This window comes from Schistocerca americana, chromosome 4 (assembly GCF_021461395.2).
Source record: "Schistocerca americana isolate TAMUIC-IGC-003095 chromosome 4, iqSchAmer2.1, whole genome shotgun sequence".
NCBI lineage: Eukaryota > Metazoa > Arthropoda > Insecta > Orthoptera > Acrididae > Schistocerca > Schistocerca americana.
In genome coordinates, this window is record NC_060122.1 from 852,953,595 (window position 1) to 852,968,677 (window position 15,083).

The 15,083-nt window shown below is 44.2% G+C and overlaps 1 protein-coding gene across 1 annotated transcript in view; it reads right to left on the reverse strand.

Moving 5' to 3' along the window:
- The window catches only part of LOC124612896, a 155,554-nt gene that overhangs the window by 53,642 nt on the left and 86,829 nt on the right, over nt 1–15,083 (reverse strand). The window lies entirely within an intron of this gene.

The window sequence follows — 15,083 nt, forward strand, 5'->3', positions numbered from 1 at the left end:
TCCTTTAGGACAACGAGAATGGAGTGATGTTTTTTTGGCAACAATACAATTACAGGAAGAAGGACCGCTTAAACGCATTAGTAAGAACCTCACAAGGGAACAAAATCAAGACGACAATTTTAAACTCGTAAAAAGTGGCTAGGTCATCCAGATTTTCCAAAAATAGTGGAATATTGCAATATACATCAGGAGATACTATTTAGGTGAAGAAAACACGATGAGGAAAAATGGTGCATCTGTTTCCCAGAACAACATGTGGACTTGCTGACAGATTATGTGCATGGGAACTAAGGGCATTATGGAGCCGGGAAATGCATTGTGAAATTGAATGAGGTAGTAATTTCTGATAACATGTGGCACAGGGTACAGAAATGGCTGTAATCTTGTGACAGATGTCAAAAGGTGTGAGCAAATAATAGGATTGTACAGGGACAAATGTATTCTGTAGAACCTCAAAACAGGCTACATCTTGTAGTTGTGGACCTTTTAGGCCCTTTTTCTGTCTAGGGGAGGGTTGTGAACATGTCTTTGTACCGGTAGATGGATTTACGAAGTATGTTAGATTTTATCCTATAAAGAAGGCAAAATCCAAAGTAATTGTTAGTATAAGAGAAAGATTAGTTTGTAAATACTGGAGTGCCGAAAGCCATGTTGTCAGATAATGGACCACAATTTGTGCCCAAGAGGTTTGAGGAATGTTTAAACAAAAGGAATATCGAACATATAAAGATTTCAGCCTATTTTCCACAGGGAAATATGGCAAAAGAATAATGAAAGAACTAAATCGTCTCTGTAGGACGTATTGTCACAAGAAGCACTCAGCTCGGGCCAGCTACTTAGAATATTTTGAAGAGGTGATTAATCACTTGAAACATGAAGCAACCGGTTTTGCACCTGTAGAGTTAATGTGTGGAATCAGACCAAATAACTTATTATCTGACTTAGTTGAATTTCTCACGCTTACCAAGATGGCCATGGAGCAGAAAAAGAGGGTGGCATGGGCAAATATGGGCTCTGGAACGAAAGAGAAGACACGATGGGAGAGAGTGTTCTACAAGTTTGCAAGTAGGCGATTTAGTGAAGGTGAAAACCAGGAAAAATCTAAAAAGCTTACTGCAGAAACCAAGAAGTTTCTAGATGAGTATGTGGGACCCTTTAGAATTGTGGCCAAGCCTCATACCATATAAATTAGAATACGTCAAGTCGCAAAAACTTCTGGGATTGCGAAATATAATTGATTTGAAGTAGTACATACAGAAGGATGATGGGGACAAAAGCAGTTAATAGTCCTCAGGGGACGCGCATTCTTAGCATTGTCAGGTGTATGACGAACACCAGGCATCCCAAGTTGTTGGCAATATTATTTCCTTTTCGTTTCATGTTGTCAACCAAACTCTATAATTCGGAATTTTATGCTATTTTCTTTCCTTCTTCCCTATTGTAGTAAATAATGTATATAAAGTGTACATAGAATGCCATCAGAAAATAAGAAAACTGGTAAAAGATATTTTTTGAGGTAAATGATTACTAAAGACTAACATGAATGAATGTGGAGTGAAAGTGATGTAAAAAGGTATACTGAAAAAAATAATATGATGTTACTCCTTAATATGTGATTGCTAAGCAATTTTCAGAACATGTAGAAATGATGTTGGAAGATGTTTGTGGTAAGAGGTAAGGAAAGTGCCTAATAGAAGTAAGTAAATAGATTATGTATCTGATGTTAACTTGAGAGCCACATACGTTGGCGTAAATATTTTCAACATTTCCAGTAATTTTGCATTCTTTGTGCATAATAACTTGTTTTATGTAGAGTCATGAGATATTTTTTTAATAGTAACTGTGAGGTAAATATTTTTCTGAAAAGAAAAGTTAGTAAAGAAAATGTTTGGAAATTTTTAAAAAAATAATTTTTTGGCTTACTTGCTTCATAATAAGTACTGCTTTCAGCAGGAACTTGCTTAGGAATTATCCCACTATAAAATGCATATAATGATTTTTTGAAAAAGAGTAAAGTAATAGTGCCAATTTGGGTACTGTTGTTATTTCTGGATAATGGTTAATTCATTCTTTACTGAAAATAATTAGTACTGTATAAGACTATTTGATAGAAGATGTTGAATTTCAATGAATATAGAGTTTTCTTGCAAAAGAGTTTTGTGAAAATAAGAAGAAAATTTTCAGTACACTAAAATTCAGGAAGTTTTCCCTTTAGATCTGAGAACAAAAATATGAATTATGGTATGTGTATATGTGAAAAGTTAGGATGCAGAAATTTAGAAAGGTGTCTTAGACCTACTGTATTCTGCAGGTATGAAATTTAGAAAAACTTGATACGAGATTGTAAGAAACCAGATCTAGGGCAGATGACTGGAAGCTGTATCACAGTGAAGTGCCTTTAAAGCAACCAAAGTGTAAATGCGAGAAAAAAAAATGTGCTACCCTAGTGCTGCTACAGAAAGTAAGTGTTTTTTTGCTAAAGTATGTAAAAAAGATGTTCCCCAAAAGTGAGAATAATATAATGAAAGATACATTTTATCCACAGAGATGATTAAAGCTAGTGTTATCCTGCTAGAAAATTTTGTGGAATAATGCAAATTAAGTTGAATCTTTTGTATAGTAATATATTAGATTTCATGAATGCTAATATAGCAGCTGTAAAGAGCATTAAGTGGTTTATTTCATTTCAAAACGATATAGAAATTCGTAGAGTAATTGTTCAAAGAAAAATTTAATTTTGAGGAAAACTTTAATATTTTCTAATGTAAATGTTTCGATAAGCTTTTTTGTACGAAAAATAATACTTCTGAAGAAAAAGGGAAATTTTGTACATCAATTTTATTATTCGCTATCAAGTCCAAACCTTCGAAATCTGATGTAACATCGAAAAAACTATAATGTACTTTTGATATTTCATTCAGCTGAAAAAATTATAACTAGGAACAATTTTCATTAAAAACCCCATACTTGGGTGTGTGTAACACAGCAAGTTATTACAAGATGACATTCGTTGCAGTAAGTCATGCAGCCCTCTAGTACGGTGGCTGCAGGATGGCTACGTTTTTTTCGTTTTGCTCACAGCACAGCTGATGCTGCCTGCCATGGGAAATGCATAGCGTAACATTCAGTCGATACAAAGAGTCATACCCTCTACGAATCTCAATAATCCATATTAGTTATTATCCGATTTTGTTCAAATTTGGTACACAGCCTTTTGTGATTAATGGAATGATGCTGTCAAAATTTCTGATTTTTATTTATAATAGTTCTGGAGGTAAAGAGAATTACTTAATACTCCTAAAACCTATGCTTGTTTCTTAAAACCAAGTTAGGAACACTATCAGGTTGACTTTCATTATCATTTGAAGCCATTCCAAATTATCAGTGCATAAAAATCAATTAGATTTTTCTTTTTAAAACTTTAGTTAATGTGCATTACTTAATACAAAAATCGGTCAAAATTATTATTTGATTATATTTTGCTATGTGAGTGTGTGAGAATGATTGAGAGAGTGTACGTGGGATATACGTTAAAATTTAGTATTTCATTTTATGTAAAACCTTGTACAAACGAACTGTGGGAAAGTTATGTTGCAAACACAATTCAGGTGACATATGTTGGTGTGTGCTTACTTTTGTATAAAAGTAGCCACAATGGAAGTCGGAGGTGAAATAAGTTTATTTATCAATTTGAAGAATATTTTGCGTTTCGTTACTTTGTTTAATCAAAGTACAAGAAATTGATGTTTTGCTGATATTAATTACTATAAAATTAGTGATTGGATAAGACAAGATATGCCACGCAAATGAGCTGGAAGGAATGTTCGGATTGGTCGTTTAGATCAACAGCCAATCACAATTAAGCTGTTCACGCACGAAAAGAGGAGTGGGAATATAGGAGAGTACCTCAAGAGGAGTCGCTTGCTGGTCGATCCACGGATAACACGATGTTAGATCGCTCCCTAAAAATTCACTGTAAGATGAGGAAATAGTGAGCTAATTTTGGTTTGAACATGTCGTGACTGAAGCGACTGGAGTTATGAATATTTTAATGAAATGTTTGGTGTTTCTAAATTAAATAGTTTGAGAGATATGAGCGTGTGAACTTTCTGGTTGTAGTAACAACTCTGCGTGGCGTGTTTCGTGCTCTGTACGGAATATTTTGGCGAGCACCTTTTATGAAGAAGACCACTGAAACAACCGAATGTTTAACTCACGAATAGTTGTGGGTCTCTGACTGGTAGAATGTGAAAATTAGTCGGGTCAGACTTACTAAAATTCTGGCTGCTTCTTGAGTGAATATTTGTTAGACAGACAGGGAAATTTGAATGATAATGTCTTACCATATTAAATATGGACTTGATAGCCATTTCATGTGTTTCAATATGAATTAAAAGCAGATTTAGTCTAATGATTACGCTTTTCTGCAAATAGACTGAAGATCCCGAATGACTGATTTTATGATCGTGAACTTTCAGGAACTGACTTTCATCTAGAGATATGTGGCCTCTGTATGGTAGGTATTAGGTGGTGGTTTCATCAACACTGCTTTATACTGCCTAGCATGTATCTGCTACCACAGAGTGAAGGGACAATGGCAAGAATCCTGTCAAGGTAGGTGGACTGAACGACAGCATTAACAAAAATTCAGACGGCCGACCCCGCCTCGCCACAAAGTGCTTGGATTAAAAAGGGCAGCTGTTACAAGATTTGTCAATAACATTGCTATCCTCAGTGAGATTGGTTAAGAATTAAAGGACATGTTGAATGGAGAGAGCAGTCTAGTAAACATTGAAGATGAACTGAGAGTAAACAAAAGAAAGGCTATGGTAAATATTAGTGAGAAATTTCACACTGAAATTGGTGATCACGAAGTAGATGAAGTTAAGGAATTCTGCTCCCTCAGAAGCAAAATGGCACACGATGGATGAAGCAAGGAGGATTGGTTGGTTGGAGAAGGGACCAAACTAGGCGGTCATCAGTCCTTCCGACCTGAGATTAACTAAAACCGATAAAATCCCACATTGAAAGAGAGAACTACAACATCCATGAAATGATAAGCTATTGACTGGGAAGGAAGAAAAAGGACAGAAGACGAGGTGAGGGAAAGAAAGTGACTAATGACAGGGGCGTGAAGGAAGAAGCACAGGAGACAAGAGAGATGCTCAAGATATAACAGACCCCATAAGGAAAGAAGTGGGAAGGCAGAGGGCCCAATCCAGTTGGGGCGAAGGGGGGAGCATGAGAGCCTCCCACCCCTCCACTCACCGATAAGGTGGAAGCCTCCTCCATTAAATAAAGTGATAAAAACCCGCATCACGAATAAAACACGAAACGGGATCCACTGTTGAGGCTTTGTCAGCCAACACCAGGGGTAGCGAGTCCGGAAGGCTAAAAGTTCGTCACAGGGTGGCTAAGTTGGGGCAGTCCAATAAGATGTCAACATCGATCCGCAACAACAGAGAGGGGGTTCCTCACAACGGAGGAGATAACCGTGAGTCAACCAAGTACGGCCAATGCAGAGCCGGCATAGGACGACAGAGGCTTTACGAGAGGCCCAGGAGGAGGACTGCCATGGAGTTGTAGAATCCTTAATCGCCCTGAGCTTGTTCGGTGAAGAAAGAGTGTGCCATTCTGCATCCCATAGGCCCAAAACCTGACGACATAATGCCGAGTAAAGGTCTATTTCCGGAATGCCTATAGCAAGAGACGGCCTAGTAGTAGCTAACTTAGCCAGTCGATCGGCAAGTTCATTGCCAGGAATCCCAACATGGCCTGGGGTCCAAATGAAAACCACCGAGCATCCACGTTGAGCAAGGAGAGAAAGGGAGTCCTGGATAGCGATGACCAACGGGTGGTGAGGGAAGCACTGGCCGATAGCGTGCAAACCGATCAATGAGTCACTACATATAGTGAAGGATAGGCCTGAGCAGGAGCAGATATGGTCCAGTGCGCGCAAGATGGCTACCAATTCTGCAGTAAAAACACTACAGCCATCGGTCAAGGAACGAAGTTCTGTGCGGCGCGCATAGGTGTAAGCAAAACCAGTGCGGCCAGAAACCATGGAGCCATCAGTATAAATCACTTCTGAACCCTGGAGTAAACTGAGGAGACAGTAGAATTGGTGGCGAAGAGCCATCGGAGTGACAGAATTCTTTGAATCGATTGAGAGATCAAGACTGAGCTGTGGCCGAGAGATGCACCAAGGAGGGGTACGTGCGTGAGCAGAGAAGATAGGCGGTAAAGGGAATTGCTGGAGTTCAGAAAAGAGCGACCGAACGCGGACAGCCACGGTAACCCCACATCGTGGCCGCCGCTGCGGCAGTGTAATCACCATGTCCAGATAAAGGAGACCATAATTAGGGTGCTTTGGGGTGCAGCGAATGCAGAGCGCATAAGATATCAGCTGTTGTTCGCACAAAACTCGCAGTACGGGGCTAGTCCGGAAGGCACCAGTCGCAAATCGGACCCAACAGTGGTGTATGGGGTCTAGGGCTGCAGCATCGAAGGCGACGCAGAATCATAGACAGGACTTCCATTGTCTAAACGAGACTGGACCAACACTTGATACAATTGCAGGACAACAGAGCAATCTGCACCCCAGGCGGTATTGCACAGACACCTAAGAACATTGAGAGGGGACCAGCACGTCCTCTTCAGCTGTCGAAGAGCCTGGTCAATTGGGCATCGTAGACCAGATCCATGAAGCGATGGGTATCCACTACCTCAAGGGGCTGGCCATTGAGGAACAGTTACGGTTGGGGATGGACTGTACAGCGACGGCAGAAATGCATGACATGTCTTGGCTGCCGAAAACTGAAAGCCACGGGAGAGAGCCCACGAGTGCCCCCTGTAGATGGTGTTCTGCAGCGCCTATTACAGAGGAAGCGAGGTAGATACAAAAATTGTCAGCATACAAAGAGGGGTCATTGTCGGCCCAACAGCTGTCACCAGACCATTAATGGCTATTAGAAAGAGAGGGACGCTCAGCACGGAACCCTGTGGAACCCCATTTTCTTGCCGATGGGGAGTACTGTAGGAGCAGCCAACTTGGGACTCGAAAAGAGCGACAAGAACGGAAGTTACGAATAAAAATAGGCAGAGTGCCACAAAGGTCCCATTCGTGGAGAGTGGTGAGGATGTGGTGGCACCAGGTGGTGTCATAGACTTTACGCAGATCAAAGAAGACTGCAAGGAGGTGTTACCGAAGGGCAAAAGCCAACTGGAGAGCAGACTCCAGGTGCACCAAGTTATCCACCGTAGAGCAGCCACAGCGAAAACCGCTTTGAGTCGATGACATAAGGTCGCGGGATTCAAGGATCCAAAACAGCCACCGACCCATCACGCATTCAAGGAGCTTGCAGAGGGTGTTAGTAAGGCTAATGGGATGGTAGCTATCCAACTGAAGAGGTGGCTTCCCCGTCTTCAACACTGGAACAACAATGCTTTCCTGCCACTGGGTAGGAAAGACTCCTCACTCCACAGATGGTTGAAGAGGGTCAGGATATAATGGTGGCCAGCCACTGATAAGTGTTGGAGCATTTGGTTATGTATCCGATCTGGTCCAGGAAACGTGTCAGGACAAAAGGCGAGGGTGCTGGCTAATTCCCACTCGCTGAATGGAGCATTATAAGGCTCTGAGCAGCGAGAAACAAAAGACAAAGGTAGTTGTTCTGAGTGCTATTTCAGGAGAAGGAACGTGGGTGTATACTGAGCCGATGCCGAAGTTTGAGCAAAGTGTTGAGCAAAATTTTCTGCTACAAAGTCCGGATTGGTAAGGAAAACACCATGCACAGAAATTCCTGCAACCCCGGTGGGAGGATGGTGGCCAAAAATTCACCTGAGTTTTGCCCAGACTTGTGAAGAGGGGGTGTGTGGTCCTATGGCAGCTACATATCGTTCCCAGCAAATCCGTTTCTGAGATTTGATTAGATAGTGGGCCCGGGCAGGGAGTCATTTAAAGACCAGAAGAAAAGCAGTAGAAGGGTGCCGCTCGAAGTGTTGAAGAGCACGGCGGCAGTCTTTTATGGCTGCAGCAATTTCCGGAGTCCACCAAGGGACCATCTTCTGGTTTGGGGAACCTGAGGAAGAAGGGATTGCGAAAACAGCTGCTGAAAGGATGGCAGCAGTCAAAGTCTGAGTAGATTCATCAACACTGTCATGTGGCAATACAGGGGGAGATGGCAGCAGAGAAGAAGGCACCCAAATCAGCTTTAGATATGGCCTACCTGGGAGGGTGACGGAGCGAGAGACACTGAAGGAAGGTCAAATCAATCGGATAATTTCCAGAATATCCTTTCTTTCAGGAGTGCTAGTTCTGCATGGTTCGCAGGAGAGCTTCTGTAAAGTTTGGAAGGTAGGAGACGAGGTACTGGCAGAAGTGAAGCTGTGAGTACCGGGCGTGAGTCGTGCTTCGGTAGCTCAGTTGGTAGAGCACTTGCCCGCGAAAGGCAAGGTCCCGAGTTCGAGTCTCGGTCGGGCACACAGTTTTAATCTGCCAGAAAGTTTCAATCGGATAATGTTCGCTGTCACATAAGTCGTCATGGACGCCCCACTGAATGGAGGAAAGAAGGCCAGGACTGCAGATGGAGAGGTCAATGGTAGAGAAAGTGTTGTGCACCACACTAAAGTGTGTGGGAGCGCCTGTGTTAAGTAAACAGAGGTCAAGTCCTGCCAGAACAGCTTCAACTGTCTTGGCCAGGGCAGTAGTCGTATGACTACCCCAAAGAGGGTTGTGGGCATTAAAGTCCCCTAATAGCAGGAAGGGAGAAGGGAGTTGTTGAAGAAGGGTGGTGAGGGCATGGGATGTGGGCAGCCTGTCAGGTGGGAGGTAGAATTACAGATTGTGATTGGAGGGGCCAGATGGACCCTGACAGCAATGGCTTCCAGAGTGGTATGGAGGGGAACCCATTTACTAACGATATCTTCGCAGACCAAGGTGCAAACACCACCAGAAGCCCGCAAAGGGCCAATTCGGTTCCGAGAGAAAGTGTGGAACCCACAAAGGGCGGGTGAGTAAGAATTGACAAAATGGGTCTCCTGGAGTGCAATACAAGCAGCAGACTAGAAGGAAAGAAGGGGCTGCAAATCTGGAAGGTGATGCAAATACCTATTACAGTTCCATTGGAGGATTCTCAAGCCGGAGTCCAAACGGGAAGCAAAGGGACCGGAGTCAGTCACGCTGCCAAGTCGCCATCCGTCACCAATAAGGACGGGGTAATATCCATATAGGTGGGGTCAGATTCTGTTGGTTCACTGACTGGAGGAGGGGAAGGCTGCACTCAGGGGAAGGAAGAGAAGGGCAGACTTCAGCGAGGGCAGGCACGGAATTACACCAGGCAATCCTGGCGCCCACCGGCCGTGGATCACGCTGCCAATGTGGAGCCGTAGATTGCCTTCCAAGAGGGTTCCGAGAAGAGGAGTCCTGGGAGGGAGCTCCAGTACCGGCGGCCACTGAAGGAGGGGAGCACTTCTCCGGCGGGGGAGGGGGAGCAGCGCCCGAAGGGTTGGGTACGGGTACTGACGGGGAGTGGGAGTACGAGAGGGAGGAGGAGGCTGAAGGCATGGGGCGAATGGGGTGGAGCTGGGGGTAGGAGGGGGAATGGACATAACGGAAGCAAAAGTAGAAGACAGACACAGGATGGAGCCGGTCATACTGTTGATGAGCCTCAATGTAGCTGAGCCGATCTAAGGTTTTGTACTCTTGTATCATCCTTTCTTTCACAAACACTGGGCATACAGGCGAGCATGGAGAATGCTGTCCATGACAATTTACATGAGGGGAGCACAGGCACTCCCCTCATGGAGGGGGCACCCACAGTCACCGCAGAGGGGATCAGAGGTGCAGCGGGAAGACGTGTCCAAACCATAAGCATTTGAAGTGTCTCATCGGTGGTCGAATATAAGGTTTTACATCACACCGGTACACCATTACCTTGACCTTCACTGGGAGGAAATTGCCCTCGAAGGCCAGGATAAAGGCGCCCATAGTGGTGCGATTGTTTGGAGGGCCTTGCTGCACACGGCGGATAAAACGAACCCCTCGCCGCTCGAGGTTAGCACGGAGCTCCTTGTCAGTTTGGAGAAGAAGATCTCAGTGGAAAATAATGCCCTGTACTGAGTTCAACCATTTGTGGGGCGTGACAGAGACTGGGACATCACCGAGACGGTCAAAAGCATGCAGGGCATCAGATTGGGCAGCAGAAGATGTCTTTATGAGCAAAGCACTGGATCGCATTTTACTCATCGATTCCACTTCGCCATACTTATCTTCAATCATCTCAAAGGCTTGGTCGTGGCAAAACTTCCACCATCGGTCCTGGTACAAACGAGGTACCGAGGGAAAGGTTTCAACCCAAGCCGGCAAGCTTGACCCTCCACCCAGGGGGTGGCCAGGGAAGGGAAGGCCAAAGGATCAGAAGGAGGAGTGTCACGTCTGCTACCACTCTTAGAGACGGCCACAGAATGGCCAGGATGGTGAAGCTTTTGTCGCTTCATGCGCAAGGCGTACGCCCTAGTACCACCCACTCTAATCAGGGGCGCCACCCAGCCACAGCAAGGGCCGTCTGGCACAGCAGCCACTGCCAGGAGTTCTGGTGCTCCAAAGTGATGAGCATCAACTCCTGGGCATACACGAGGCGTTAACAGCTTAGGTATTAGCAGTGTGATCCCTGTGGTTTCAGGGGGCTCAGCCATGTGGGTACTTAACAGCCTCACCACATGGACTGGCTACCATGCTGGTGACCTAGCAGGAGGGGGGGGGGGGGGGCAGGGTGCAAAGGGAAAGGAGAGTGGAGGGGGGAGAGGAACCTGCACCATGGAAGCTAGGTAGGAAGTTCATCCCCAAATGGCTCACACTGAATGTAAAATTTTGGGAATGGAGGTCAAACCCCACAGGGACCAAAAACGCTGAAAAGTAGATGGAAACAGCAAACTAAACAATAGCACAGACCAAAACAAAGTCAGGAGGATAGCCAGGCCGACATAAAGAAGCTAACTAAGAGGGAAAAGAGGGGGCAGGGACAAAGGAGTAATGATAGGGAGGGAGAGGAACAGGGATGGTAATGCAGCCTGGAAAGGGGCCCTGTGCGTGCCACACACGTACCCACAAAAGGACTGTGGGCCCCCTGAGGGGTGAAGCAAGGAGGAGATAAGAAACTTACTCCCATAGGCAAAGAGCATTGATTGTTAAAAGAAGTCTACTACTATCAAAAATAGGCAGCACAGCATTCTATGGAAGGGAATCGTGGACATAGAAAATCGAGCAAGGAGAGACTCGAGTGCTACAGAAGGCATCTTAAAATCAAGTGAACTGGTAAGAAATGAGGTTCTCTGCAGAAATGGGAGAAATGAAATACAACTAGAAGGGAGAAGATTACATGACTTGTACTAAGATGTCAGGGAACAACTTCCGTGGTATTAGAGGAAGCAATAGAGGGCAGAACATTTTGAAATATATATATATGACAAATCATTGAGGACTTTGGGTGCACATGGTATTCTGAAATGATGACTCTGCAAAATGAGAGGATGTTCTGACCAGCCACACCAAACCCGACAGAAGTTTGATGAGAAAAACAGCACCTTATCACTTTAAATGCAGGCCATGTTAAAGCTATAAACATCTATTTGCCAGAGTTTAAATACATTGGGTTGAAAACTGACATTCTGAAACTAGTGTTTGCTGCATTTAATAGTACATTGCTTTCATAAATACAAAGTGTAACAGGGCATAACAGAGTTCAGAGTTGTCCAGAAGGTAGAGATGAAAGCGTAATGAAAATTGAACAAGTTAACACTATTTCCTCTGTTGACTACACAATGTGCCACAATTCATCTCTCATTACTTGTAGCTCTGTTACATTTAAAAGTGATTACAAATGGCTGTGTCGATTCTAAATCCTATAAAATGCAAACATTGCACTATAATGGAACAAAGAACCACCACAGCTGACAAAATTAATTTTATTGTACATCTGCCAATAAATGTTACTATGGAATCTCAGTTTAACCACTGTCAAAAGAAGGGGGGAGGGGATAAAGAGAGGAGGAAGGGAGGAGGGAGGGAAAGGGAGAGCAAATGCTGTCATATGGAAATTATTTAGTGCACCATGAAATTGTTTCAGTACTTCAGATAAGTGTTTGGTTACGTAGTGTAGAGTTCCAGCACTTCTGTCATGTGAATTACACTTGTTTCTGAAGTTGAAGGTATACTCAATTTGAAAGACTTGTAAAGTAATTTTGGTGATAAGTCTGAGATAAAAGTAGAAACAATTCTTTGACATATATATTGTGTGAAAAGTAATGAAGATTTTAGAGTAATTATCAGTGGTCATCAATGCCCTTGCTGACCTGAACACTTGAATCTGGCAATATGCAGCCATGACTTAAGCAATACTACTACCCTAAAGTTCTGTATACAGGAAGGACTCTGAGCAGCAATGAAACATTGCTGGAACCCCCTCCCCTAAATATTTACGGGCAAAATGTAACTCAACATAAAAATTCAAAATTTACAGAATGTATTGCACATACATTCTCTGAATACGAAACCTCAAAACAAAGTATGAAAAATGAAAAGAGCATCTACCTGTATCCCCTTGCTTGGAACCTCAGTATAATTATTAATTATGATTATTTAAGACACATTTAAAACCATCATCAGGGCCCAGACTTTCTCGTGAATTACGGTATGTAAGCTCGGTTTGGGCCTACTAATTAATTGGTCAGTGCGGCAACTGGCACAGATGCACTAGGAGAAGTGACAAGACCCCTCTCCCTACTTCTGGCTCAAGTGGGGTGAGCGAGCAGGTGATGTGCAGGTAGTCTGGCAGCCCAGCTGTAGTGTACACAAACACACACCTGTGGCCTCCTGTGTGCGAGTAGTTGCAGCTGAGTGGTTCACACGAGTGCAATACATGTGTAATACGACTGCCTGGAGGGTAGCCTATACTAGCTGCACCTGTCCACAAGCAGAGTGGCACTCCCCAGTGCACATGCCCTGGGAGGCAGCCTTTTGTTAACAGTTCACCCCCCCCCCCCTGCCACCCCTTTTTTTCTTCAAGAATGTCATCTTTTATGAGTGAGGAAGGCAACCACTTTCAAAAGGGCAAAACCGTTGTAAACTCTTAAATCTGTGGCGTGAGCATACATACCTGGGTATCCTGCAAGTATAATGTTAATGTCTAAAAGAAACGAGATGAATGACTAAAATGAGTGTTAGGATGTTCGCCTGGCACACAAAAGCAGAAGGGAAGTATAAAAACCAGCTAAAAGAGAAAAGTAAAGTACCGTAAGGTGGCGGAAGTTTGCCAGCCAAAAAGAGCAGAGGATCCTCTGCGAAAGGTAAGACGACGAGGGGGGTCACTTTCTGTGTCTGAACACCAGGGGCCCGATCATTACAAATCGCCAGGTCAATAGAATGGTAGGAGCTACTAAGGTGGTACCCTTCATCAAAATGAAAATTGATGTTGAAGGATAAACAAATTAAAAGGAGGAAAAGGAGGAGTGAGGCCAGTCCATCAGCCAGGGACAGCCAGAGGCTCTCCAAGGCTGAGACTACAGGGGGAGGCAAGCAGCTGCCACTGACCGAGGGTCTCCAAGACAGTATTGTCTGAACTTCAAATACATTTAGACAAGCTGCACTGTCAGAGAATGTGTAAAATTAGGTCGACTAGAATTGAAGGTAATGGGTCAGCTAGATCCACTGTTTGCCTTATAATAACAAAAGTGGTTAATGGAAAATCTCATATAAAGATGTGAAACAAATACTAACAAAGAGCTAGAGGGGCTGGCCAGTACTTACCTCAGCTCAGTACATCCGATAGATACACAAAAAAAAGAACCGAAAATTTACGTTCCTAGCTTTCGGAACAAATGTTCCTTCATCAAGGAGGAGAGAGGGGAAAGAAAGGGAAGAAGGGAAAGTGGGTTCAGTTACTCACAACCCAGGTTATGAAGCAACAGGGAAAGGAAAACACGGAGGGTAGCAAGGATGGAGGCATGGTTGTCAGAGGGAAGCCAAAGATATTCTACTGTAAGTACTGTGCCAGCTTCAAACCAAAGAGGATGCCTAAAAAAGTAAAGAGGTATATAGTATAAAGATAAACACAACTATGTAGGATGAAAAGATGTGTGAATGGCTAAAGAGGAAAGGGAAAGAGGAGAAGACTGAAGAGTAAATGGGAGTGAGGTTGTTTAATGTAGGTTCAGTCCAGGGGGATGGCGGGATGAAAGGATGTTTTGGAGTGCAAGTTCCCATCTCCGCAGTTCAGAGGGACTGGTGTTGGGCGGGAGAAGCCAAATGGCGCATACGGTGTAGTAGGTTCCTAGGTCCCTAGAATTATGCTGGAGGGCATGCTCTGCTACTGGATATTGGACATCTCCTAGGCGGACAGTTCGTCTGTGTCCGTTCATGCGCTCAGTCAGTTTAGTTGTTGTCATACCGATGTAAAAGGCTGTGCAGTGCAGGCATGTCAGCTGATAAATGACATGTGTAGTTTCACACATGGCCCTGCCTTGAATTGTGCATGTTTTACCAGTAGCAGGGCTGGAGTAGGTGGTTGTGGGGGGATGTATGGGGCAGGTTTTGCAGCGGGGTCGGTTACAGGGGTAGGAACCGCTGGGTAGAGAAGGTAGTCTGCGAATATTGTAGGGTTTAACAAGGATGTTACGGAGGTTAGGGGGGCGACGAAAGGCAACTCTGGGTGGTGTGGGGAGAATTTTGTCAAGGGATGATCTCATTTCAGGGGCTGACTTGAGAAAGTCATATCCCTGGCGGAGTAATTTGTTGATGTATTCGAGGCCAGGATAATATTGGGTGACAAGAGGGATGCTTCTGTGTGGTCTGGGGGTAGGAAGATTGTTGTTGGACGGGGAGGAATGTATTGCTCGGGAGATCTGTTTGTGGGCAAGGTCTGCAGGATAGTTGTGGGAGAGGAAAGCACTGGTCAGGTTATTGGTGTAGTTGTTGAGGGATTCATCACTGAAGCAGATACGTTTGCCACGAATACCTAGGCTGTAGGGAAGGGGGAGTTTGATGTGGAATGGATGGCAGCTATCAAAGTGAAGGTACTGTTGTTTGT